The sequence below is a fragment of the Lithobates pipiens genome, unplaced genomic scaffold, assembly GCF_037356315.1.
Source record: "Lithobates pipiens isolate NorthernLeopardFrog02 unplaced genomic scaffold, aLitPip1_a1.2 Scaffold_30, whole genome shotgun sequence".
NCBI classification, from domain to species: Eukaryota; Metazoa; Chordata; class Amphibia; order Anura; family Ranidae; genus Lithobates; species Lithobates pipiens.
Window position 1 is genome coordinate 177,342,773 of NW_027507791.1, and position 18,218 is coordinate 177,360,990.

An 18,218-nucleotide genomic window follows, 5' to 3' on the forward strand; every position below is an offset into this window, starting at 1 on the left:
TTTTTCCATTATGTTGGTGGCTTTGGCGACCTGCTGTATTTTTCCTCTCGAATGCCCGAGGTGACCACCTTGGCTTTTGTCAAGAGAGTTGTAAGTAGGGGGCAAGATCGCCAACAGCCACATCACCCTGAATGCGCTCGATCTCGTCTGATCTCGGATGCTACGCAGGGTTGGGCCTGGTTAGTACCTGGATGGGAGACCGCCTGGCAATACCAGGTGCCGTAGGCTTTTTTCCATTATGTTGTTGGCTTTGGCGACCTGCTGTATTTTTCCTCTCGATTGCCCGAGGTGACCACCTTGGCTTTTGTCAAGAGAGTTGTAAGTAGGGTGCGAGATCACCTGCAGCCACATCACCCTGAAAGCGCTCGATCTCGGATGCTAAGCAGGGTCGAGCCTGGTTAGTACCTGGATGGGAGACCGCCTGGGAATACCAGGTGCCGTAGGCTTTTTTCCATTATGTTGTTGGCTTTGGCGACCTGCTGTATTTTTCCTCTCGATTGCCCGAGGTGACCACCTTGGCTTTTGTCAAGAGAGTTGTAAGTAGGGTGCAAGGTCGCCTCCAGCCACAACAGCCTGAATGCACTCGATCTCGTCTGATCTCGGATGCTAAGCAGGGTCGGGCCTGGTTAGTACCTGGATGGGAGACCGCCTGGGAATACCAAGTTCCGTAGGCTTTTTTCCATTATGTTGTTGGCTTTGGCGACCTGCTGTATTTTTCCTCTCTATTGCCCGAGGTGACCACCTTGGCTTTTGTCAAGAGAGTTGTAAGTAGGGTGCAAAATTGCCTATGGCCACATCACCCTGAATGCACTCGATCTTGTCTGATCTCGGATGCTAAGCAGGGTCAGGCCTGGTTAGTACCTGGATGGGAGACCGCCTGGGAATACCAGGTGCCGTAGGCTTTTTTCCATTATGTTGTTGGCTTTGGCGACCTGCTGTATTTTTCCTCTCGATTGCCCGAGGTGACCACCTTGGCTTTTGTCAAGAGAGTTGTAAGTAGGGTGCAAGTTCCCCTACGGCCACATCACCCTGGATGCGCTCGATCTCATCAGATCTCAGATGCTAAGCAGGGTCGGGCCTGGTTAGTACCTGGATGGGAGACCGCCTGGGAATACCAGGTGCCGTAGGCTTTTTTCCATTATGTTGTTGGCTTTGGCGACCTGCTGTATTTTTCCTCTCGATTGCCCGAGGTGACCACCTTGGCTTTTGTCAAGAGAGTTGTAAGTAGGGTGCAAGGTCGCCTACAGTCACAACACCCTGAATGCACTCGATGTCGTCTGATCTCGGATGCTAAGCAGGGTCGGGCCTGGTTAGTACCTGGATGGGAGACCGCCTGGGAATACCAGGTGCCGTAGGCTTTTTTCCATTATGTTGTTGGCTTTGGCGACCTGCTGTATTTTTCCTCTCGATTGCCCGAGGTGACCACCTTGGCTTTTGTCAAGAGAGTTGTAAGTAGGGTGCAAACTTACCTACGGCCACATCACCCTGAATGCGCTCGATCATGTCTGATCTCGGATGCTAAGCAGGGTCAGGCCTGGTTAGTACCTGGATGGGAGACCGCCTGGGAATACCAGGTGCCGTAGGCTTTTTTCCATTATGTTGTTGGCTTTGGCGACCTGCTGTATTTTTCCTCTCGATTGCCCGAGATGACCACCTTGGCTTTTGTCAAGAGAGTTGTAAGTAGGGTGCAAGATCGCCTACGGCCACATCACCCTGAATGCGCTCGATCTCATCTGATCTCGCATGCTAAGCAGGGTCCGGCCTGGTTAGTACCTGGATATGGAGACCGCCTGGGAAAACCAGGTGCCGTAGGCTTTTATCCATTATGTTGTTGGCTTTGGCGACCCGCTGTATTTTTCTTCTCGATTGCCCGAGGTGACCACCTTGGCTTTTGTCAATAGAGTTGTAAGTAGAGTGCAAGATTGCCTACGGCCACATCACCCTGAATGCGCTCGATCTCGTCTGATCTCGGATGCCAAGCAGGGTCGGGCCTGGTTAGTACCTGGATGGGAGACCGCCTGGGAATACCAGGTGCCGTAGGCTTTTATCCATTATGTTGTTGGCTTTGGCGACCTGCTGTATTTTTCTTCTCGATTGCCCGAGGAGACCACCTTGGCTTTTGTCAAGAGAGTTGTAAGTAGGGTGCAAGATCCCCTACGGCCACATCACCCTGAATGCGCTCGATCTCGTCAGATCTCAGATGCTAAGCAGGGTCGGGCCTGGTTAGTACCTGGATGGGAGACCACCTGGAAATACCAGGTGCCGTAGGCTTTTTTCCATTATGTCGTTGGCTTTGGCGACCTGCTGTGTTTTTCCTCTCGATTGCCCGAGGTGACCACCTTGGCTTTTGTCAAGAGAGTTGTAAGTAGGGTGCAATATTGCCTACGGCCACATCACCCTGAATACGCTCGATCTCGTCTGATCTCGGATGCTAAGCAGGGTCGGGCCTGCTTAGTACCTGGATGGGAGACCGCCTGGGAATACCAGGTGCAGTAGGCTTTTTTCCATTATGTTGTTGGCTTTGGCGACCAGCTGTATTTTTCCTCTCGATTGCCCGAGGTGACCACCTTGGCTTTTGTCAAGAGAGTTGTAAGTAGGGCGCAAGGTCGCCTCCAGCCACAACAGCCTGAATGCACTCGATCTCGTCTGATCTCGGATGCTAAGCAGGGTCGGGCCTGGTTAGTACCTGGATGGGAGACCGCCTGGGAATACCAAGTTCCGTAGGCTTTTTTCCATTATGTTGTTGGCTTTGGCGACCTGCTGTATTTTTCCTCTCTATTGCCCGAGGTGACCACCTTGGCTTTTGTCAAGAGAGTTGTAAGTAGGGTGCAAAATTGCCTATGGCCACATCACCCTGAATGCGCTCGATCTTGTCTGATCTCGGATGCTAAGCAGGGTCAGGCCTGGTTAGTACCTGGATGGGAGACCGCCTGGGAATACCAGGTGCCGTAGGCTTTTTTCCATTATGTTGTTGGCTTTGGCGACCTGCTGTATTTTTCCTCTCGATTGCCCGAGGTGACCACCTTGGCTTTTGTCAAGAGAGTTGTAAGTAGGGTGCAAGGTCGCCTACAGTCACAACACCCTGAATGCACTCGATGTCGTCTGATCTCGGATGCTAAGCAGGGTCGGGCCTGGTTAGTACCTGGATGGGAGACCGCCTGGGAATACCAGGTGCCGTAGGCTTTTTTCCATTATGTTGTTGGCTTTGGCGACCTGCTGTATTTTTCCTCTCGATTGCCCGAGGTGACCACCTTGGCTTTTGTCAAGAGAGTTGTAAGTAGGGTGCAAACTTACCTACGGCCACATCACCCTGAATGCGCTCGATCATGTCTGATCTCGGATGCTAAGCAGGGTCAGGCCTGGTTAGTACCTGGATGGGAGACCGCCTGGGAATACCAGGTGCCGTAGGCTTTTTTCCATTATGTTGTTGGCTTTGGCGACCTGCTGTATTTTTCCTCTCGATTGCCCGAGATGACCACCTTGGCTTTTGTCAAGAGAGTTGTAAGTAGGGTGCAAGATCGCCTACGGCCACATCACCCTGAATGCGCTCGATCTCATCTGATCTCGCATGCTAAGCAGGGTCCGGCCTGGTTAGTACCTGGATATGGAGACCGCCTGGGAAAACCAGGTGCCGTAGGCTTTTATCCATTATGTTGTTGGCTTTGGCGACCCGCTGTATTTTTCTTCTCGATTGCCCGAGGTGACCACCTTGGCTTTTGTCAATAGAGTTGTAAGTAGAGTGCAAGATTGCCTACGGCCACATCACCCTGAATGCGCTCGATCTCGTCTGATCTCGGATGCCAAGCAGGGTCGGGCCTGGTTAGTACCTGGATGGGAGACCGCCTGGGAATACCAGGTGCCGTAGGCTTTTATCCATTATGTTGTTGGCTTTGGCGACCTGCTGTATTTTTCTTCTCGATTGCCAGAGGTGACCACCTTGGCTTTTGTCAAGAGAGTTGTAAGTAGAGTGCAAGATTGCCTACGGCCACATCACCCTGAATGCGCTCGATCTCGTCTGATCTCGGATGCTAAGCAGGGTCGGGCCTGGTTAGTACCTGGATGGGAGACCGCCTGGGAATACCAAGTGCCGTAGGCTTTTTTCCACTATGTTGTTGGCTTTGGCGACCTGCTGTATTTTTCTTCTCGATTGCCCGAGGAGACCACCTTGGCTTTTGTCAAGAGAGTTGTAAGTAGGGTGCAAGATCCCCTACGGCCACATCACCCTGAATGCGCTCGATCTCGTCAGATCTCAGATGCTAAGCAGGGTCGGGCCTGGTTAGTACCTGGATGGGAGACCACCTGGAAATACCAGGTGCCGTAGGCTTTTTTCCATTATGTCGTTGGCTTTGGCGACCTGCTGTGTTTTTCCTCTCGATTGCCCGAGGTGACCACCTTGGCTTTTGTCAAGAGAGTTGTAAGTAGGGTGCAATATTGCCTACGGCCACATCACCCTGAATACGCTCGATCTCGTCTGATCTCGGATGCTAAGCAGGGTCGGGCCTGCTTAGTACCTGGATGGGAGACCGCCTGGGAATACCAGGTGCAGTAGGCTTTTTTCCATTATGTTGTTGGCTTTGGCGACCAGCTGTATTTTTCCTCTCGATTGCCCGAGGTGACCACCTTGGCTTTTGTCAAGAGAGTTGTAAGTAGGGTGCAAGAGCGTCTACGGCCACATCACCCTGAATGCGCTCGATCTCGTCTGATCTCGGATGCTAAGCAGGGTCGAGCCTGGTTAGCACCTGGATGGGAGACTACCTGGAAATACCAGGTGCCGTAGGCTTTTTTCCATTATGTTGTTGGCTTTGGCGACCTGCTGTATTTTTCCTCTCGATTGCCCGAGGTGACCACCTTGGCTTTTGTCAAGAGAGTTGTAAGTAGGGTGCAAGATCGCCTACGGCCACATCACCCTGAATGCGCTCGATCTCGTCTGATCTCGGATGCTAAGCAGGGTCGGGCCTGGTTAGTACCTGGATGGGAGACCGCCTGGGAGTACCAGGTGCCGTAGGCTTTTTTCCATTATGTTGTTGGCTTTGGCGACCTGCTGTATTTTTCCTCTCGATTGCCCGAGGTGACCACCTTGGCTTTTGTCAAGAGAGTTGTAAGTAGGGTGCAAGATTGCCTACTGCCACAACACTCTGAATGCGCTCGATCTCGTCTGATCTCAGATGCTAAGCAGGGTCGGGCCTGGTTAGTACCTGGATGTGAGACCGCCTGGGAATACCAGGTGCTGTAGGCTTTTTTCCATTATGTCGTTGGCTTTGGCGACCTGCTGTGTTTTTCCTCTCGATTGCCCGAGGTGACCACCTTGGCTTTTGTCAAGAGAGTTGTAAGTAGGGTTCAAGATTGCCTACGGCCACATCACTCTGAATGCACTTGATCTTGTCTGATCTCGCAGGGTCGGGCCTCGTTAGTACCTGGATGGGAGACCGCCTGGGAATACCAGGTGCCGTAGGCTTTTTTCCATTATGTTGTTGGCTTTGGCGACCTGCTGTATTTTTCCTCTCGATTGCCCGAGGTGACCACTTTGGCTTTTGTCAAGAGAGTTGTAAGTAGGGTGCAAGATCGCCTACGGCCACATCACCCTAAATGCTCTCGATTTCGTCTGATCTCGGATGCTAAATAGGGTCGGGCCTGGTTAGTACCTAGATGGGAGACCGCCTGGGAATACCATGTGCCGTAGGCTTTTTTCCATTATGTTGTTGGCTTTGGCGACCTGCTGCATTTTTCCTCTCGATTGCCCGAGGTGACCACCTTGGCTTTTGTCAAGAGAGTTGTAAGTAGGGTGCAAGATCGCCTATGGCCACATCACCCTGAATGCGCTCGATCTCGTCTGATTTCGGATGCTAAGCAGGGTCGGGCCTGGATGGGAGACCGCCTGGGAATACCAGGTGCCGTAGGCTTTTTTCCATTATGTTGTTGGCTTTGGCGACCTGCTGTATTTTTCCTCTCGATTGCCCGAGGTGACCACCTTGGCTTTTGTCAAGAGAGTTGTAAGTAGGGTACAAGATCGCCTACGGCAACATCACCCTGAATGTGCTCGATCTTGTCTGATCTCGGATGCTAAGCAGGGTCGGGCCTGGTTAGTACCTGGATGGGAGACCGCCTGGGAATACCAGGTGCCCTAGGCTTTTTTCCATTATGTTGTTGGCTTTGGCGACCTGCTGCATTTTTCCTCTCAATTGCCCGAGGTGACCACCTTGGCTTTTGTCAAGAGAGTTGTAAGTAGGGTGCAAGATCGCCTACGGCCACATCACCCTGAATGCGCTCGATCTCGTCTGATCTCGGATGCTAAGCAGGGTCGGGCCTGGTTGGTACCTGCATGGGAGACCGCCTAGGAATACCATGTGCCGTAGGCTTTTTTCCATTATGTTGTTGGCTTTGGCGACCTGCTGTATTTTTCCTCTCGATTGCCCGAGGTGACCACCTTGGCTTTTGTCAAGAGAGTTGTAAGTAGGGTGCAAGATCGCCTACGGCCACATCACCCTAAGTGCGCTCGATCTCGTCTGATCTCGGATGCTAAGCAGGGTCGGGCCTGGTTAGTACCTGGATGGGAGACCGCCTGGGAATACCAGGTGCCGTAGGCTTTTTTCCATTATGTTGTTGGCTTTGGCGACCTGCTGTATTTTTCCTCTCGATTGCCCGAGGTGACCACCTTGGCTTTTGTCAAGAGAGTTGTAAGTAGGGTGCAAGATCGCCTACGGCCACATCACCCTAAGTGCGCTCGATCTCGTCTGATCTCGGATGCTAAGCAGGGTCGGGCCTGGTTAGTACCTGGATGGGAGACCGCCTGGGAATACCAGGTGCCGTATCCTTTTTTCCATTATGTTGTTGGCTTTGGCGACCTGCTGTATTTTTCCTCTCGATTGCCCGAGGTGACCACCTTGGCTTTTGTCAAGAGAGTTGTAAGTAGGGTGCAAGATTGCCTATGGACACATCACCCTGAATGCGCTCGATCTCGTCTGATCTCGGATGCTAAGCAGGGTCGGGCCTGGTTAGTACCTGGATGGGAGATCGCCTGGGAATACCAGGTGCCGTAGGCTTTTTTCCATTATGTTGTTGGCTTTGGCGACCTGCTGTATTTTTCCTCTCGATTGCCCGAGCTGACCACCTTGGCTTTTGTCAAGAGAGTTGTAAGTAGGGTGCCAGATTGCCTACGGCCACATCACCCTGAATGCGCTCGATCTCGTCTGATCTCGGATGCTAAGCAGGGTCGGGCCTGGTTAGTACCTGGATGGGAGACCGCCTGGAAATACCAGGTGCCGTAGGCTTTTTTCCATTATGTTGTTGGCTTTGGCGACCTGCTGTATTTTTCCTCTCGATTGCCTGAGGTGACCACCTTGGCTTTTGTCAAGAGAGTTGTAAGTAGGGTGCAAGATCGCCTACGGCCACATCACCCTGAATGCGCTCGATCTCGTCTGATCTTGGATGCTAAGCAGGGTCGGGCCTGGTTAGTACCTGGATGGGAGACCGCCTGGGAATACCAGGTGCCGTAGGCTTTTTTCCATTATGTTGTTGGCTTTGGCGACCTGCTGTATTTTTCCTCTCGATTGCCCGAGGTGACCACCTTGGCTTTTGTCAAGAGAGTTGTAAGTAGGGTGCAAGATAGCCTACGGCCACATCACCCTGAATGCGCTCGATGTCGTCTGATCTCGGATGCTAAGCAGGGTCGGGCCTGGTTAGTACCTGGATGGGAGACCGCCTGGGAATAACAGGTGCCGTAGGCTTTTGGCCATTATGTTGTTGGCTTTGGCGACCTGCTGTATTTTTCCTCTCGGTTGCCTGAGGTGACCACCTTGGCTTTTGTCAAGAGAGTTGTAAGTAGGGTGCAAGATCGCCTACGGCCACATCACCCTGAATGCGCTCGATCTCGTCTGATCTCGGATGCTAAGCAGGGTCGGGCCTGGTTAGTACCTGGATGGGTGACCGCCTGGGAATACCAGGTGCTGTAGGCTTTTTTCCATTATGTTGTTGGCTTTGGCGACCTGCTGTATTTTTCCTCTCGATTGCCTGAGGTGACCACCTTGGCTTTTGTCAAGAGAGTTGTAAGTAGGGTGCAAGATCGCCTACGGCCACATCACCCTGAATGCGCTCGATCTCGTCTGATCTCGGATGCTAAGCAGGGTCGGGCCTGGTTAGTACCTGGATGGGAGACGGCCTGGGAATACCAGGTGCCGTAGGCTTTTTTCCATTATGTTGTTGGCTTTGGTGACCTGCTGTATTTTTCCTCTCGATTGCCCGAGGTGACCACCTTGGCTTTTGTCAAGAGAGTTGTAAGTAGGACGTTAGATCGCCTACGGCCACATCACCCTGAATACGCTCGATCTCGTCTGATCTCGGATGCTAAGCAGGGTCGGGCCTGGTTAGTACCAGGATGGGAGACCGCCTGGGAATACCAGGTGCCATAGGCTTTTTTCCATTATGTTGTTGGCTTTGGCGACCTGCTGTATTTTTCCTCTCGATTGCCCGAGGTGACCACCTTGGCTTTTGTCAAGAGAGTTGTAAGTAGGGTGCAAGATAGCCTACGGCCACATCACCCTGAATGCGCTCGATCTCGTTTGATCTCGGATGCTAAGCAGGGTCGGGCCTGGTTAGTACCTGGATGGGAGACCACCTGGGAATACCATGTGCCGTAGGCTTTTTTCCATTATGTTGTTGGCTTTGGCGACCTGCTGTATTTTTCCTCTCAATTGCCCGAGGTGACCACCTTGGCTTTTGTCAAGAGAGTTGTAAGTAGGGTGCAAGATCGCCTACGGCCACATCACCCTGAATGCGCTCGATCTCGTCTGATCTCGGATGCTAAGCAGGGTCGGGCCTAGTTAGTACCTGGATGGAAGACCGCCTGGGAATACCGGGTGCTGTAGGCTTTTTTCCATTATGTTGTTGGCTTTGGTGACCTGCTGTATTTTTCCTCTCGATTGCCCGAGGTGACCACCTTGGCTTTTGTCAAGAGAGTTGTAAGTAGGGTGCAAGATTGCCTACGGCCACATCACCCTGAATGCGCTCGATCTCGGATGCTAAGCAGGGTCGGGCCTGTTTAGTACCTGGATGGAAGACCGCCTGGGAATACCGGGTGCTGTAGGCTTTTTTCCATTATGTTGTTGGCTTTGGTGACCTGCTGTATTTTTCCTCTCGATTGCCCGAGGTGACCACCTTGGCTTTTGTCAAGAGAGTTTTAAGTAGGGTGCAAGATTGCCTACGGCCACATCACCCTGAATGCGCTCGATCTCGTCTGATCTCGGATGCTAAGCAGGGTCAGGCCTGGTTAGTACCTGGATGGGAGACCGCCTGGGAATACCAGGTGCCGTAGGCTTTTGGCCATTATGTTGTTGGCTTTGGCGACCTGCTGTATTTTTCCTCTCGATTGCCCGAGGTGTCCACCGTGGCTTTTGTCAAGATAGTTGTAATATAATCCAAGATTGCCTATGGCTACATCACCCTGAATGCGCTCCATCTCGGATGCTAAGCAGGGTCGGGCCTGGTTAGTACCTGGATGGGAGACCGCCTGGGAATACTAGGTGCCGTAGGCTTTTTTCCATTATGTTGTTGGCTTTGGCGACCTGCTGTATTTTTCCTCTCGATTGCCCGAGGTGACCACCTTGGCTTTTGTCAAGAGAGTTGTAAGTAAGGTGTAAGATTGCCTACGGCCACATCACCCTGAATGCGCTCGATCTCGTCTGATCTCGGATTCTAAGCAGGGTCGGGCCTGGTTAGTACCTGGATGGGAGACCGCCTGGGAATACCAGGTGCCGTAGGCTTTTTTCCAATATGTTGTTGGCTTTGGCGACCTGCTGTATTTTTCCTCTCGATTGCCCGAGGTGACCACCTTGGCTTTTGTCAAGAGAGTTGTAAGTAGGGTGCAAGATCGCCTACAGCCACATCACCCTGAATGCACTCGATCTCATTGATCTCGGATGCTAAGCAGGGTCGGGCCTGGTTAGTACCTGGATGGAAGACCGCCTGGGAATACTAGGTGCCGTAGGCTTTTTTCCATTATGTTGTTGGCTTTGGCGACCTGCTGTATTTTTCCTCTCGATTGCCCGAGGTGACCACCTTGGCTTTTGTCAAGAGAGTTGTAAGTAGGGCACAAGAATGCCTACGGCCACATCACCCTGAATGCGCTCGATTTCGTCTGATCTCGGATGCTAAGCAGGGTCGGCCCTGGTTAGTACCTGGATGGGAGACCGCCTGGGAATACCAGGTGCCATAGGCTTATTTCCATTATGTTGTTGGCTTTGGCGACCTGCTGTATTTTTCCTCTCGATTGCCCGAGGTGACCACCTTGGCTTTTGTCAAGAGAGTTGTAAGTAAGGTGTAAGATTGCCTACGGCCACATCACCCTGAATGCGCTCAATCTCGTCTGATCTCGGATTCTAAGCAGGGTTGGGCCTGGTTAGTACCTGGATGGGAGACCACCTGGGAATACCAGGTGCCGTAGGCTTTTTTCCATTATGTTGTTGGCTTTGGCGACCTGCTGTATTTTTCCTCTCAATTGCCCGAGGTGACCACCTTGGCTTTTGTCAAGAGAGTTGTAAGTAGGGTGCAAGATCGCCTACAGCCACATCACCCTGAATGCACTCGATCTCGTCTGATCTCGGATGCTAAGCAGGGTCGGGCCTGGTTAGTACCTGGATGGAAGACCGCCTGGGAATACCAGGTGCTGTAGGCTTTTTTCCATTATGTTTTTGGCTTTGGCGACCTGCTGTATTTTTCCTCTCGATTGCCCGAGGTGACCACCTTGGCTTTTGTCAAGAGAGTTGTAAGTAGGGTGCAAGATCGCCTACGGCCATATCACCATGAATGCGCACGATCTCTTCTTATCTCGGATGCTAAGCAGGGCCGGGCCTGGTTAGTACCTGGATGGGAGACCGCCTGCGAATACCAGGTGCCGTAGGCTTTTTTCCATAATGTTGTTGGCTTTGGCGACCTGTGGTATTTTTCCTCTCGATTGCCCGAGGTGACCATCTTGGCTTTTGTCAAGAGAGTTGTAAGTAGGGTGCAAGATTGCCTACGGCCACATCACCATGAATGCGCTCGATCTCGTCTGATCTCAGGTGCTAAGCAGGGTCGGGCCTGGTTAGTACCTGCATGGAAGACCGCCTGGGAATACCAGGTGCTGTAGGCTTTTTTCCATTATGTTGTTGGCTTTGGTGACCTGCTGTATTTTTCCTCTCGATTGCCTGAGGTGACCACCTTGGCTTTTGTCAAGAGAGTTGTAAGTAGGGTGCAAGATTGCCTACGGCCACATCACCCTGGATGCGCTCGATCTCGTCTGATCTCGGATGCTATGCAGGGTCGGGCCTGGTTAGTACTTGGATGGGGGACCGCCTGGGAATACCAGGTGCCGTAGGCGTTTTTCCATTATGTTGTTGGCTTTGGCGACCTGCTGTATTTTTCCTCTCGATTGCCCGAGGTGACCACCTTGGCTTTTGTCAAGAGAGTTGTAAGTAGGGTGCAAGATCGCCTACGGCCACATCACCATGAATGCGCACGATCTCGTCTTATCTCGGATGCTAAGCAGGGTCGGGCCTGGTTACTACCTGGATGGGAGACCACCTGGGAATGCCAGGTGCCGTAGGCTTTTTTCCATTATGTTGTTGGCTTTGGCGACCTGCTGTATTTTTCCTCTCGATTGCCCGAGGTGACCACCTTGGCTTTTGTCAAGAGAGTTGTAAGTAAGGTGTAAGATTGCCTACGGCCACATCACCCTGAATGCGCTCAATCTCGTCTGATCTCGGATTCTAAGCAGGGTTGGGCCTGGTTAGTACCTGTATGGGAGACCACCTGGGAATACCAGGTGCCGTAGGCTTTTTTCCATTATGTTGTTGGCTTTGGCGACCTGCTGTATTTTTCCTCTCGATTGCCCGAGGTGACCACCTTGGCTTTTGTCAAGAGAGTTGTAAGTAGGGTGCAAGATCGCCTACAGCCACATCACCCTGAATGCACTCGATCTCGTCTGATCTCGGATGCTAAGCAGGGTCGGGCCTGGTTAGTACCTGGATGGAAGACCGCCTGGGAATACCAGGTGCTGTAGGCTTTTTTCCATTATGTTTTTGGCTTTGGCGACCTGCTGTATTTTTCCTCTCGATTGCCCGAGGTGACCACCTTGGCTTTTGTCAAGAGAGTTGTAAGTAGGGTGCAAGATCGCCTACGGCCATATCACCATGAATGCGCACGATCTCTTCTTATCTCGGATGCTAAGCAGGGCCGGGCCTGGTTAGTACCTGGATGGGAGACCGCCTGCGAATACCAGGTGCCGTAGGCTTTTTTCCATAATGTTGTTGGCTTTGGCGACCTGTAGTATTTTTCCTCTCGATTGCCCGAGGTGACCATCTTGGCTTTTGTCAAGAGAGTTGTAAGTAGGGTGCAAGATTGCCTACGGCCACATCACCATGAATGCGCTCGATCTCGTCTGATCTCAGGTGCTAAGCAGGGTTGGGCCTGGTTAGTACCTGCATGGAAGACCGCCTGGGAATACCAGGTGCTGTAGGCTTTTTTCCATTATGTTGTTGGCTTTGGTGACCTGCTGTATTTTTCCTCTCGATTGCCTGAGGTGACCACCTTGGCTTTTGTCAAGAGAGTTGTAAGTAGGGTGCAAGATTGCCTACGGCCACATCACCCTGAATGCGCTCGATCTCGTCTGATCTCGGATGCTATGCAGGGTCGGGCCTGGTTAGTACTTGGATGGGGGACCGCCTGGGAATACCAGGTGCCGTAGGCGTTTTTCCATTATGTTGTTGGCTTTGGCGACCTGCTGTATTTTTCCTCTCGATTGCCCGAGGTGACCACCTTGGCTTTTGTCAAGAGAGTTGTAAGTAGGGTGCAAGATCGCCTACGGCCACATCACCATGAATGCGCACGATCTCGTCTTATCTCGGATGCTAAGCAGGGTCGGGCCTGGTTAGTACCTGGATGGGAGACCACCTGGGAATGCCAGGTGCCGTAGGCTTTTTTCCATTATGTTGTTGGCTTTGGCGACCTGCTGTATTTTTCCTCTCGATTGCCCGAGGTGACCACCTTGGCTTTTGTCAAGAGAGTTGTAAGTAGGGTGCAAGATCGCCTACGGCCACATCACCCTGAATGCGCTCGATCTCGTCTGATCTCGGATGCTAAGCAGGGTCGGGCCTGGTTAGTACCTGGGTGGGAGACCGCCTGGGAATACCAGGTGCCGTAGGCTTTTGGCCATTATGTTGTTGGCTTTGGCGACCTGCTGTATTTTTCCTCTCGATTTCCCGAGGTGACCACCTTGGCTTTTGTCAAGAGAGTTGTAAGTAGGGCACAAGATCGCCTACGGCAACATCACCCTGAATGCGCTTGATCTCGTCTGATCTCGGATGCTAAGCAGGGTCGGGCCTGGTTAGTACCAGGATGGGAGACCGCCTGGGAATACCAGGTGCCGTAGGCTTTTTTCCATTATGTTGTTGGCTTTGGCGACCTGCTGTATTTTTCCTCTCGATTGCCCGAGGTGACCACCTTGGCTTTTGTCAAGAGAGTTGTAAGTAAGCAGTAAGATTGCCTACGGCCACATCACCCTGAATGCGCTTGATCTCGTCTGATCTCGGATGCTTAGCAGGGTTGGGCCTGGTTAGTACCTAGATGGGAGACCGCCTGGGAATACCAGGTGCCGTAGGCTTTTTTCCATTATGTTGTTGGCTTTGGCGACCTGCTGTATTTTTCCTCTCAATTGCCCGAGCTGACCACCTTGGCTTTTGTCAAGAGAGTTGTAAGTAGTGTGCAAGATTGCATATGGCCACATCACCCTGAAAGCGCTCGATCTCGTCTGATCTTGGATGCTAAGCAGGGTCGAGCCTGGTTAGTACCTGGATGGGAGACCGCCTGGGAATGCCAGGTGCCGTAGGCTTTTTTTCCATTATGTTGTTGGCTTTGGCGACCTGCTGTATTTTTCCTCACGATTTCCCGAGGTGACCACCTTGGCTTTTGTCAAGAGAGTTGTAAGTAGGGTGCAAGATCGCCTACGGCCACATCACTCTGAATGCGCTCGATCTCGTCTGATCTCGGATGCTAAGCAGGGCCGGGCCTGGTTAGTACCTGGATGGGAGACCGCCTGGGAATGCCAGGTGCCGTAGGCTTTTTTCCATTATGTTGTTGGCTTTGGCGACCTGCTGTATTTTTCCTCTCGATTGCCCGAGGTGACCACCTTGGCTTTTGTCAAGAGAGTTGTAAGTAGGGTGCAAGATCACCTACGGCCACATCACCCTGAATGTGCTCGATCTAGTCTGATCTCAGATGCTAAGCAGGGTCGGCCCTGGTTAGTACCTGGGTGGGAGACCACCTGGGAATATCATGTGCCGTAGGCTTTTTTCCATTATGTTGTTTTCTTTGGCGACCAGCTGTACTTTTCCTCTCGATTGCCCGAGGTGACCACCTTGGCTTTTGTCAAGAGAGTTGTAAGTAGGGTGCCAGATTGCCTACGGCCACATCAACCTGAATGCGCTCGATGTCGGATTCTAAGCAGGGTCTGGCCTGGTTAGTACCTGGATGGGAGACCGCCTGGGAATACCAGGTGCCGTAGGCTTTTTTCCATTATGTTGTTGGCTTTGGCGACCTGCTGTATTTTTCCTCTCGATTGCCCGAGGTGACCACCTTGGCTTTTGTCAAGAGAGTTGTAAGTAGAGCGCAAGATCGCCTACGGTCACATCACCCTGTATGCGCTCTATCTCGTCTGATCTCGGATGCTAAGCAGGGTCGGGCCTGGTTAGTACCAGGATGGGAGACCGCCTGGGAATACCAGGTGCCGTAGGATTTTTTCCATTATGTTGTTGGCTTTGGCGACCTGCTGTATTTTTCCTCTCGATTGCCCGAGGTGACCACCTTGGCTTTTGTCAAGAGAGTTGTAAGTAGGGTGCAAGATCGCCTACAGCCACATCACCCTGAATGCGCTCGATCTCGTCTGATCTTGGATGCTAAGCAGGGTCGGGCCTGGTTAGTACCTGGATGGGAGACCGCCTGGGAATACCAGGTGCTGTAGGCTTTTTTCCATTATGTTGTTGGCTTTGGCGACCTGCTGTATTTTTCCTCTCGATTGCCCGAGGTGACCACCTTGGCTTTTGTCAAGAGAGTTGTAAGTAAGGTGTAAGATTGCCTATGGCCACATCACCCTGAATGCGCTCGATCTCGTCTGATCTCGGATGCTAAGCAGGGTTGGGCCTGGTTAGTACCTGGATGGGAGACCACCTGGGAATACCAGGTGCCGTAGGCTTTTTTCCATTATGTTGTTGGCTTTGGCGACCTGCTGTATTTTTCCTCTCAATTGCCCGAGGTGACCACCTTGGCTTTTGTCAAGAGAGTTGTAAGTAGGGTGCAAGATCGCCTACAGCCACATCACCCTGAATGCACTCGATCTCATCTGATCTCGGATGCTAAGCAGGGTCGGGCCTGGTTAGTACCTGGATGGAAGACCGCCTGGGAATACTAGGTGCCGTAGGCTTTTTTCCATTATGTTGTTGGCTTTGGCGACCTGCTGTATTTTTCCTCTCGATTGCCCGAGGTGACCACCTTGGCTTTTGTCAAGAGAGTTGTAAGTAGGGCACAAGAATGCCTACGGCCACATCACCCTGAATGCGCTCGATTTCGTCTGATCTCGGATGCTAAGCAGGGTCGGCCCTGGTTAGTACCTGGTTGGGAGACCGCCTGGGAATACCAGGTGCCATAGGCTTATTTCCATTATGTTGTTGGCTTTGGCGACCTGCTGTATTTTTCCTCTCGATTGCCCGAGGTGACCACCTTGGCTTTTGTCAAGAGAGTTGTAAGTAAGGTGTAAGATTGCCTACGGCCACATCACCCTGAATGCGCTCAATCTCGTCTGATCTCGGATTCTAAGCAGGGTTGGGCCTGGTTAGTACCTGGATGGGAGACCACCTGGGAATACCAGGTGCCGTAGGCTTTTTTCCATTATGTTGTTGGCTTTGGCGACCTGCTGTATTTTTCCTCTCAATTGCCCGAGGTGACCACCTTGGCTTTTGTCAAGAGAGTTGTAAGTAGGGTGCAAGATCGCCTACAGCCACATCACCCTGAATGCACTCGATCTCGTCTGATCTCGGATGCTAAGCAGGGTCGGGCCTGGTTAGTACCTGGATGGAAGACCGCCTGGGAATACCAGGTGCTGTAGGCTTTTTTCCATTATGTTTTTGGCTTTGGCGACCTGCTGTATTTTTCCTCTCGATTGCCCGAGGTGACCACCTTGGCTTTTGTCAAGAGAGTTGTAAGTAGGGTGCAAGATCGCCTACGGCCATATCACCATGAATGCGCACAATCTCTTCTTATCTCGGATGCTAAGCAGGGCCGGGCCTGGTTAGTACCTGGATGGGAGACCGCCTGCGAATACCAGGTGCCGTAGGCTTTTTTCCATAATGTTGTTGGCTTTGGCGACCTGTGGTATTTTTCCTCTCGATTGCCCGAGGTGACCATCTTGGCTTTTGTCAAGAGAGTTGTAAGTAGGGTGCAAGATTGCCTACGGCCACATCACCATGAATGCGCTCGATCTCGTCTGATCTCAGGTGCTAAGCAGGGTCGGGCCTGGTTAGTACCTGCATGGAAGACCGCCTGGGAATACCAGGTGCTGTAGGCTTTTTTCCATTATGTTGTTGGCTTTGGTGACCTGCTGTATTTTTCCTCTCGATTGCCTGAGGTGACCACCTTGGCTTTTGTCAAGAGAGTTGTAAGTAGGGTGCAAGATTGCCTACGGCCACATCACCCTGAATGCGCTCGATCTCGTCTGATCTCGGATGCTATGCAGGGTCGGGCCTGGTTAGTACTTGGATGGGGGACCGCCTGGGAATACCAGGCGCCGTAGGCGTTTTTCCATTATGTTGTTGGCTTTGGCGACCTGCTGTATTTTTCCTCTCGATTGCCCGAGGTGACCACCTTGGCTTTTGTCAAGAGAGTTGTAAGTAGGGTGCAAGATCGCCTACGGCCACATCACCATGAATGCGCACGATCTCGTCTTATCTCGGATGCTAAGCAGGGTCGGGCCTGGTTAGTACCTGGATGGGAGACCACCTGGGAATGCCAGGTGCCGTAGGCTTTTTTCCATTATGTTGTTGGCTTTGGCGACCTGCTGTATTTTTCCTCTCGATTGCCCGAGGTGACCACCTTGGCTTTTGTCAAGAGAGTTGTAAGTAAGGTGTAAGATTGCCTACGGCCACATCACCCTGAATGCGCTCAATCTCGTCTGATCTCGGATTCTAAGCAGGGTTGGGCCTGGTTAGTACCTGGATGGGAGACCACCTGGGAATACCAGGTGCCGTAGGCTTTTTTCCATTATGTTGTTGGCTTTGGCGACCTGCTGTATTTTTCCTCTCAATTGCCCGAGGTGACCACCTTGGCTTTTGTCAAGAGAGTTGTAAGTAGGGTGCAAGATCGCCTACAGCCACATCACCCTGAATGCACTCGATCTCGTCTGATCTCGGATGCTAAGCAGGGTCGGGCCTGGTTAGTACCTGGATGGAAGACCGCCTGGGAATACCAGGTGCTGTAGGCTTTTTTCCATTATGTTTTTGGCTTTGGCGACCTGCTGTATTTTTCCTCTCGATTGCCCGAGGTGACCACCTTGGCTTTTGTCAAGAGAGTTGTAAGTAGGGTGCAAGATTGCCTACGGCCATATCACCATGAATGCGCACGATCTCTTCTTATCTCGGATGCTAAGCAGGGCCGGGCCTGGTTAGTACCTGGATGGGAGACCGCCTGCGAATACCAGGTGCCGTAGGCTTTTTTCCATAATGTTGTTGGCTTTGGCGACCTGTGGTATTTTTCCTCTCGATTGCCCGAGGTGACCATCTTGGCTTTTGTCAAGAGAGTTGTAAGTAGGGTGCAAGATTGCCTACGGCCACATCACCATGAATGCGCTCGATCTCGTCTGATCTCAGGTGCTAAGCAGGGTCGGGCCTGGTTAGTACCTGCATGGAAGACCGCCTGGGAATACCAGGTGCTGTAGGCTTTTTTCCATTATGTTGTTAGCTTTGGTGACCTGCTGTATTTTTCCTCTCGATTTCCCGAGGTGACCACCTTGGCTTTTGTCAAGAGAGTTGTAAGTAGGGCACAAGATCGCCTACGGCAACATCACCCTGAATGCGCTTGATCTCGTCTGATCTCGGATGCTAAGCAGGGTCGGGCCTGGTTAGTACCAGGATGGGAGACCGCCTGGGAATACCAGGTGCCGTAGGCTTTTTTCCATTATGTTGTTGGCTTTGGCGACCTGCTGT

General features: G+C 52.0%; 38 non-coding genes and 39 pseudogenes across 38 annotated transcripts; all 77 read left to right on the forward strand.

The window, feature by feature from the left end:
• Positions 1 to 109: 109 nt before the first annotated feature.
• On the forward strand, positions 110 to 228 carry LOC143946861 (5S ribosomal RNA; annotated as a pseudogene).
• A 109-nt stretch (positions 229 to 337) lies between these two features.
• On the forward strand, positions 338 to 446 carry LOC143948297 (5S ribosomal RNA; annotated as a pseudogene).
• Positions 447 to 555: 109 nt separating this feature from the next.
• On the forward strand, positions 556 to 674 carry LOC143948722 (5S ribosomal RNA; annotated as a pseudogene).
• A 109-nt stretch (positions 675 to 783) lies between these two features.
• Positions 784 to 902, forward strand: LOC143953934 (5S ribosomal RNA). Its single transcript, XR_013268971.1, has one exon. It is a non-coding gene; the product is annotated as a 5S ribosomal RNA (ribosomal RNA).
• Positions 903 to 1,011: 109 nt separating this feature from the next.
• Positions 1,012 to 1,130, forward strand: LOC143953078 (5S ribosomal RNA). The gene has a single exon (XR_013268193.1). It is a non-coding gene; the product is annotated as a 5S ribosomal RNA (ribosomal RNA).
• Positions 1,131 to 1,239: 109 nt separating this feature from the next.
• Positions 1,240 to 1,358, forward strand: LOC143945423 (5S ribosomal RNA; annotated as a pseudogene).
• A 109-nt stretch (positions 1,359 to 1,467) lies between these two features.
• LOC143944764 (5S ribosomal RNA) lies at positions 1,468 to 1,586 on the forward strand (annotated as a pseudogene).
• A 109-nt stretch (positions 1,587 to 1,695) lies between these two features.
• Positions 1,696 to 1,815, forward strand: LOC143947895 (5S ribosomal RNA; annotated as a pseudogene).
• Positions 1,816 to 1,924: 109 nt separating this feature from the next.
• Positions 1,925 to 2,043, forward strand: LOC143950154 (5S ribosomal RNA). The gene has a single exon (XR_013265583.1). It is a non-coding gene; the product is annotated as a 5S ribosomal RNA (ribosomal RNA).
• A 109-nt stretch (positions 2,044 to 2,152) lies between these two features.
• On the forward strand, positions 2,153 to 2,271 carry LOC143944407 (5S ribosomal RNA; annotated as a pseudogene).
• Positions 2,272 to 2,380: 109 nt separating this feature from the next.
• LOC143954773 (5S ribosomal RNA) lies at positions 2,381 to 2,499 on the forward strand. The gene has a single exon (XR_013269730.1). It is a non-coding gene; the product is annotated as a 5S ribosomal RNA (ribosomal RNA).
• A 109-nt stretch (positions 2,500 to 2,608) lies between these two features.
• On the forward strand, positions 2,609 to 2,727 carry LOC143948723 (5S ribosomal RNA; annotated as a pseudogene).
• A 109-nt stretch (positions 2,728 to 2,836) lies between these two features.
• LOC143943448 (5S ribosomal RNA) lies at positions 2,837 to 2,955 on the forward strand (annotated as a pseudogene).
• Positions 2,956 to 3,064: 109 nt separating this feature from the next.
• On the forward strand, positions 3,065 to 3,183 carry LOC143945424 (5S ribosomal RNA; annotated as a pseudogene).
• Positions 3,184 to 3,292: 109 nt separating this feature from the next.
• LOC143944766 (5S ribosomal RNA) lies at positions 3,293 to 3,411 on the forward strand (annotated as a pseudogene).
• A 109-nt stretch (positions 3,412 to 3,520) lies between these two features.
• LOC143947897 (5S ribosomal RNA) lies at positions 3,521 to 3,640 on the forward strand (annotated as a pseudogene).
• Positions 3,641 to 3,749: 109 nt separating this feature from the next.
• Positions 3,750 to 3,868, forward strand: LOC143950155 (5S ribosomal RNA). The gene has a single exon (XR_013265584.1). It is a non-coding gene; the product is annotated as a 5S ribosomal RNA (ribosomal RNA).
• A 109-nt stretch (positions 3,869 to 3,977) lies between these two features.
• Positions 3,978 to 4,096, forward strand: LOC143951528 (5S ribosomal RNA). The gene has a single exon (XR_013266792.1). It is a non-coding gene; the product is annotated as a 5S ribosomal RNA (ribosomal RNA).
• A 109-nt stretch (positions 4,097 to 4,205) lies between these two features.
• On the forward strand, positions 4,206 to 4,324 carry LOC143944408 (5S ribosomal RNA; annotated as a pseudogene).
• Positions 4,325 to 4,433: 109 nt separating this feature from the next.
• Positions 4,434 to 4,552, forward strand: LOC143954774 (5S ribosomal RNA). The gene has a single exon (XR_013269731.1). It is a non-coding gene; the product is annotated as a 5S ribosomal RNA (ribosomal RNA).
• Positions 4,553 to 4,661: 109 nt separating this feature from the next.
• Positions 4,662 to 4,780, forward strand: LOC143944882 (5S ribosomal RNA; annotated as a pseudogene).
• Positions 4,781 to 4,889: 109 nt separating this feature from the next.
• LOC143946040 (5S ribosomal RNA) lies at positions 4,890 to 5,008 on the forward strand. Its single transcript, XR_013265173.1, has one exon. It is a non-coding gene; the product is annotated as a 5S ribosomal RNA (ribosomal RNA).
• Positions 5,009 to 5,117: 109 nt separating this feature from the next.
• Positions 5,118 to 5,236, forward strand: LOC143947449 (5S ribosomal RNA; annotated as a pseudogene).
• A 328-nt stretch (positions 5,237 to 5,564) lies between these two features.
• On the forward strand, positions 5,565 to 5,683 carry LOC143944609 (5S ribosomal RNA; annotated as a pseudogene).
• A 326-nt stretch (positions 5,684 to 6,009) lies between these two features.
• Positions 6,010 to 6,128, forward strand: LOC143945737 (5S ribosomal RNA; annotated as a pseudogene).
• Positions 6,129 to 6,237: 109 nt separating this feature from the next.
• Positions 6,238 to 6,356, forward strand: LOC143945031 (5S ribosomal RNA; annotated as a pseudogene).
• Positions 6,357 to 6,465: 109 nt separating this feature from the next.
• On the forward strand, positions 6,466 to 6,584 carry LOC143952425 (5S ribosomal RNA). Its single transcript, XR_013267603.1, has one exon. It is a non-coding gene; the product is annotated as a 5S ribosomal RNA (ribosomal RNA).
• A 109-nt stretch (positions 6,585 to 6,693) lies between these two features.
• On the forward strand, positions 6,694 to 6,812 carry LOC143945229 (5S ribosomal RNA; annotated as a pseudogene).
• Positions 6,813 to 6,921: 109 nt separating this feature from the next.
• On the forward strand, positions 6,922 to 7,040 carry LOC143954510 (5S ribosomal RNA). Its single transcript, XR_013269495.1, has one exon. It is a non-coding gene; the product is annotated as a 5S ribosomal RNA (ribosomal RNA).
• A 109-nt stretch (positions 7,041 to 7,149) lies between these two features.
• On the forward strand, positions 7,150 to 7,268 carry LOC143951104 (5S ribosomal RNA). Its single transcript, XR_013266407.1, has one exon. It is a non-coding gene; the product is annotated as a 5S ribosomal RNA (ribosomal RNA).
• A 109-nt stretch (positions 7,269 to 7,377) lies between these two features.
• On the forward strand, positions 7,378 to 7,496 carry LOC143950796 (5S ribosomal RNA). Its single transcript, XR_013266130.1, has one exon. It is a non-coding gene; the product is annotated as a 5S ribosomal RNA (ribosomal RNA).
• Positions 7,497 to 7,605: 109 nt separating this feature from the next.
• On the forward strand, positions 7,606 to 7,724 carry LOC143943538 (5S ribosomal RNA; annotated as a pseudogene).
• A 109-nt stretch (positions 7,725 to 7,833) lies between these two features.
• LOC143951353 (5S ribosomal RNA) lies at positions 7,834 to 7,952 on the forward strand. Its single transcript, XR_013266633.1, has one exon. It is a non-coding gene; the product is annotated as a 5S ribosomal RNA (ribosomal RNA).
• A 109-nt stretch (positions 7,953 to 8,061) lies between these two features.
• Positions 8,062 to 8,180, forward strand: LOC143952368 (5S ribosomal RNA). The gene has a single exon (XR_013267551.1). It is a non-coding gene; the product is annotated as a 5S ribosomal RNA (ribosomal RNA).
• A 109-nt stretch (positions 8,181 to 8,289) lies between these two features.
• LOC143951102 (5S ribosomal RNA) lies at positions 8,290 to 8,408 on the forward strand. Its single transcript, XR_013266405.1, has one exon. It is a non-coding gene; the product is annotated as a 5S ribosomal RNA (ribosomal RNA).
• Positions 8,409 to 8,517: 109 nt separating this feature from the next.
• LOC143952216 (5S ribosomal RNA) lies at positions 8,518 to 8,636 on the forward strand. The gene has a single exon (XR_013267414.1). It is a non-coding gene; the product is annotated as a 5S ribosomal RNA (ribosomal RNA).
• A 109-nt stretch (positions 8,637 to 8,745) lies between these two features.
• LOC143954268 (5S ribosomal RNA) lies at positions 8,746 to 8,864 on the forward strand. The gene has a single exon (XR_013269275.1). It is a non-coding gene; the product is annotated as a 5S ribosomal RNA (ribosomal RNA).
• Positions 8,865 to 8,973: 109 nt separating this feature from the next.
• LOC143948393 (5S ribosomal RNA) lies at positions 8,974 to 9,082 on the forward strand (annotated as a pseudogene).
• Positions 9,083 to 9,191: 109 nt separating this feature from the next.
• On the forward strand, positions 9,192 to 9,310 carry LOC143951392 (5S ribosomal RNA). Its single transcript, XR_013266669.1, has one exon. It is a non-coding gene; the product is annotated as a 5S ribosomal RNA (ribosomal RNA).
• Positions 9,311 to 9,418: 108 nt separating this feature from the next.
• On the forward strand, positions 9,419 to 9,527 carry LOC143949435 (5S ribosomal RNA; annotated as a pseudogene).
• Positions 9,528 to 9,636: 109 nt separating this feature from the next.
• LOC143951911 (5S ribosomal RNA) lies at positions 9,637 to 9,755 on the forward strand. The gene has a single exon (XR_013267139.1). It is a non-coding gene; the product is annotated as a 5S ribosomal RNA (ribosomal RNA).
• A 109-nt stretch (positions 9,756 to 9,864) lies between these two features.
• Positions 9,865 to 9,982, forward strand: LOC143945505 (5S ribosomal RNA; annotated as a pseudogene).
• Positions 9,983 to 10,091: 109 nt separating this feature from the next.
• On the forward strand, positions 10,092 to 10,210 carry LOC143944246 (5S ribosomal RNA; annotated as a pseudogene).
• A 109-nt stretch (positions 10,211 to 10,319) lies between these two features.
• Positions 10,320 to 10,438, forward strand: LOC143954484 (5S ribosomal RNA). Its single transcript, XR_013269472.1, has one exon. It is a non-coding gene; the product is annotated as a 5S ribosomal RNA (ribosomal RNA).
• Positions 10,439 to 10,547: 109 nt separating this feature from the next.
• On the forward strand, positions 10,548 to 10,666 carry LOC143950127 (5S ribosomal RNA). The gene has a single exon (XR_013265558.1). It is a non-coding gene; the product is annotated as a 5S ribosomal RNA (ribosomal RNA).
• Positions 10,667 to 10,775: 109 nt separating this feature from the next.
• LOC143946742 (5S ribosomal RNA) lies at positions 10,776 to 10,894 on the forward strand (annotated as a pseudogene).
• A 109-nt stretch (positions 10,895 to 11,003) lies between these two features.
• LOC143946924 (5S ribosomal RNA) lies at positions 11,004 to 11,122 on the forward strand (annotated as a pseudogene).
• Positions 11,123 to 11,231: 109 nt separating this feature from the next.
• On the forward strand, positions 11,232 to 11,350 carry LOC143952749 (5S ribosomal RNA). The gene has a single exon (XR_013267896.1). It is a non-coding gene; the product is annotated as a 5S ribosomal RNA (ribosomal RNA).
• Positions 11,351 to 11,459: 109 nt separating this feature from the next.
• Positions 11,460 to 11,578, forward strand: LOC143947366 (5S ribosomal RNA; annotated as a pseudogene).
• A 109-nt stretch (positions 11,579 to 11,687) lies between these two features.
• Positions 11,688 to 11,806, forward strand: LOC143944454 (5S ribosomal RNA; annotated as a pseudogene).
• A 109-nt stretch (positions 11,807 to 11,915) lies between these two features.
• Positions 11,916 to 12,034, forward strand: LOC143950128 (5S ribosomal RNA). The gene has a single exon (XR_013265559.1). It is a non-coding gene; the product is annotated as a 5S ribosomal RNA (ribosomal RNA).
• A 109-nt stretch (positions 12,035 to 12,143) lies between these two features.
• LOC143946743 (5S ribosomal RNA) lies at positions 12,144 to 12,262 on the forward strand (annotated as a pseudogene).
• Positions 12,263 to 12,371: 109 nt separating this feature from the next.
• LOC143946504 (5S ribosomal RNA) lies at positions 12,372 to 12,490 on the forward strand (annotated as a pseudogene).
• A 109-nt stretch (positions 12,491 to 12,599) lies between these two features.
• On the forward strand, positions 12,600 to 12,718 carry LOC143952733 (5S ribosomal RNA). Its single transcript, XR_013267881.1, has one exon. It is a non-coding gene; the product is annotated as a 5S ribosomal RNA (ribosomal RNA).
• Positions 12,719 to 12,827: 109 nt separating this feature from the next.
• Positions 12,828 to 12,946, forward strand: LOC143945714 (5S ribosomal RNA; annotated as a pseudogene).
• A 109-nt stretch (positions 12,947 to 13,055) lies between these two features.
• On the forward strand, positions 13,056 to 13,174 carry LOC143943873 (5S ribosomal RNA). Its single transcript, XR_013264975.1, has one exon. It is a non-coding gene; the product is annotated as a 5S ribosomal RNA (ribosomal RNA).
• Positions 13,175 to 13,283: 109 nt separating this feature from the next.
• On the forward strand, positions 13,284 to 13,402 carry LOC143951239 (5S ribosomal RNA). The gene has a single exon (XR_013266530.1). It is a non-coding gene; the product is annotated as a 5S ribosomal RNA (ribosomal RNA).
• Positions 13,403 to 13,511: 109 nt separating this feature from the next.
• Positions 13,512 to 13,630, forward strand: LOC143953578 (5S ribosomal RNA). The gene has a single exon (XR_013268647.1). It is a non-coding gene; the product is annotated as a 5S ribosomal RNA (ribosomal RNA).
• Positions 13,631 to 13,739: 109 nt separating this feature from the next.
• Positions 13,740 to 13,858, forward strand: LOC143953451 (5S ribosomal RNA). Its single transcript, XR_013268532.1, has one exon. It is a non-coding gene; the product is annotated as a 5S ribosomal RNA (ribosomal RNA).
• A 110-nt stretch (positions 13,859 to 13,968) lies between these two features.
• On the forward strand, positions 13,969 to 14,087 carry LOC143951469 (5S ribosomal RNA). The gene has a single exon (XR_013266739.1). It is a non-coding gene; the product is annotated as a 5S ribosomal RNA (ribosomal RNA).
• A 109-nt stretch (positions 14,088 to 14,196) lies between these two features.
• LOC143948942 (5S ribosomal RNA) lies at positions 14,197 to 14,315 on the forward strand (annotated as a pseudogene).
• Positions 14,316 to 14,642: 327 nt separating this feature from the next.
• On the forward strand, positions 14,643 to 14,761 carry LOC143944344 (5S ribosomal RNA; annotated as a pseudogene).
• Positions 14,762 to 14,870: 109 nt separating this feature from the next.
• Positions 14,871 to 14,989, forward strand: LOC143951541 (5S ribosomal RNA). Its single transcript, XR_013266804.1, has one exon. It is a non-coding gene; the product is annotated as a 5S ribosomal RNA (ribosomal RNA).
• A 109-nt stretch (positions 14,990 to 15,098) lies between these two features.
• LOC143954835 (5S ribosomal RNA) lies at positions 15,099 to 15,217 on the forward strand. Its single transcript, XR_013269760.1, has one exon. It is a non-coding gene; the product is annotated as a 5S ribosomal RNA (ribosomal RNA).
• A 109-nt stretch (positions 15,218 to 15,326) lies between these two features.
• On the forward strand, positions 15,327 to 15,445 carry LOC143953400 (5S ribosomal RNA). The gene has a single exon (XR_013268486.1). It is a non-coding gene; the product is annotated as a 5S ribosomal RNA (ribosomal RNA).
• Positions 15,446 to 15,554: 109 nt separating this feature from the next.
• On the forward strand, positions 15,555 to 15,673 carry LOC143945013 (5S ribosomal RNA; annotated as a pseudogene).
• Positions 15,674 to 15,782: 109 nt separating this feature from the next.
• On the forward strand, positions 15,783 to 15,901 carry LOC143954486 (5S ribosomal RNA). The gene has a single exon (XR_013269473.1). It is a non-coding gene; the product is annotated as a 5S ribosomal RNA (ribosomal RNA).
• Positions 15,902 to 16,010: 109 nt separating this feature from the next.
• Positions 16,011 to 16,129, forward strand: LOC143950130 (5S ribosomal RNA). Its single transcript, XR_013265561.1, has one exon. It is a non-coding gene; the product is annotated as a 5S ribosomal RNA (ribosomal RNA).
• A 109-nt stretch (positions 16,130 to 16,238) lies between these two features.
• On the forward strand, positions 16,239 to 16,357 carry LOC143948257 (5S ribosomal RNA; annotated as a pseudogene).
• A 109-nt stretch (positions 16,358 to 16,466) lies between these two features.
• LOC143946926 (5S ribosomal RNA) lies at positions 16,467 to 16,585 on the forward strand (annotated as a pseudogene).
• A 109-nt stretch (positions 16,586 to 16,694) lies between these two features.
• On the forward strand, positions 16,695 to 16,813 carry LOC143954187 (5S ribosomal RNA). The gene has a single exon (XR_013269201.1). It is a non-coding gene; the product is annotated as a 5S ribosomal RNA (ribosomal RNA).
• A 109-nt stretch (positions 16,814 to 16,922) lies between these two features.
• Positions 16,923 to 17,041, forward strand: LOC143945715 (5S ribosomal RNA; annotated as a pseudogene).
• A 109-nt stretch (positions 17,042 to 17,150) lies between these two features.
• On the forward strand, positions 17,151 to 17,269 carry LOC143954488 (5S ribosomal RNA). The gene has a single exon (XR_013269475.1). It is a non-coding gene; the product is annotated as a 5S ribosomal RNA (ribosomal RNA).
• A 109-nt stretch (positions 17,270 to 17,378) lies between these two features.
• LOC143950131 (5S ribosomal RNA) lies at positions 17,379 to 17,497 on the forward strand. Its single transcript, XR_013265562.1, has one exon. It is a non-coding gene; the product is annotated as a 5S ribosomal RNA (ribosomal RNA).
• A 109-nt stretch (positions 17,498 to 17,606) lies between these two features.
• On the forward strand, positions 17,607 to 17,725 carry LOC143946744 (5S ribosomal RNA; annotated as a pseudogene).
• Positions 17,726 to 17,834: 109 nt separating this feature from the next.
• On the forward strand, positions 17,835 to 17,953 carry LOC143946927 (5S ribosomal RNA; annotated as a pseudogene).
• A 109-nt stretch (positions 17,954 to 18,062) lies between these two features.
• LOC143951241 (5S ribosomal RNA) lies at positions 18,063 to 18,181 on the forward strand. Its single transcript, XR_013266531.1, has one exon. It is a non-coding gene; the product is annotated as a 5S ribosomal RNA (ribosomal RNA).
• The last annotated feature ends 37 nt before the right edge of the window (positions 18,182 to 18,218 follow it).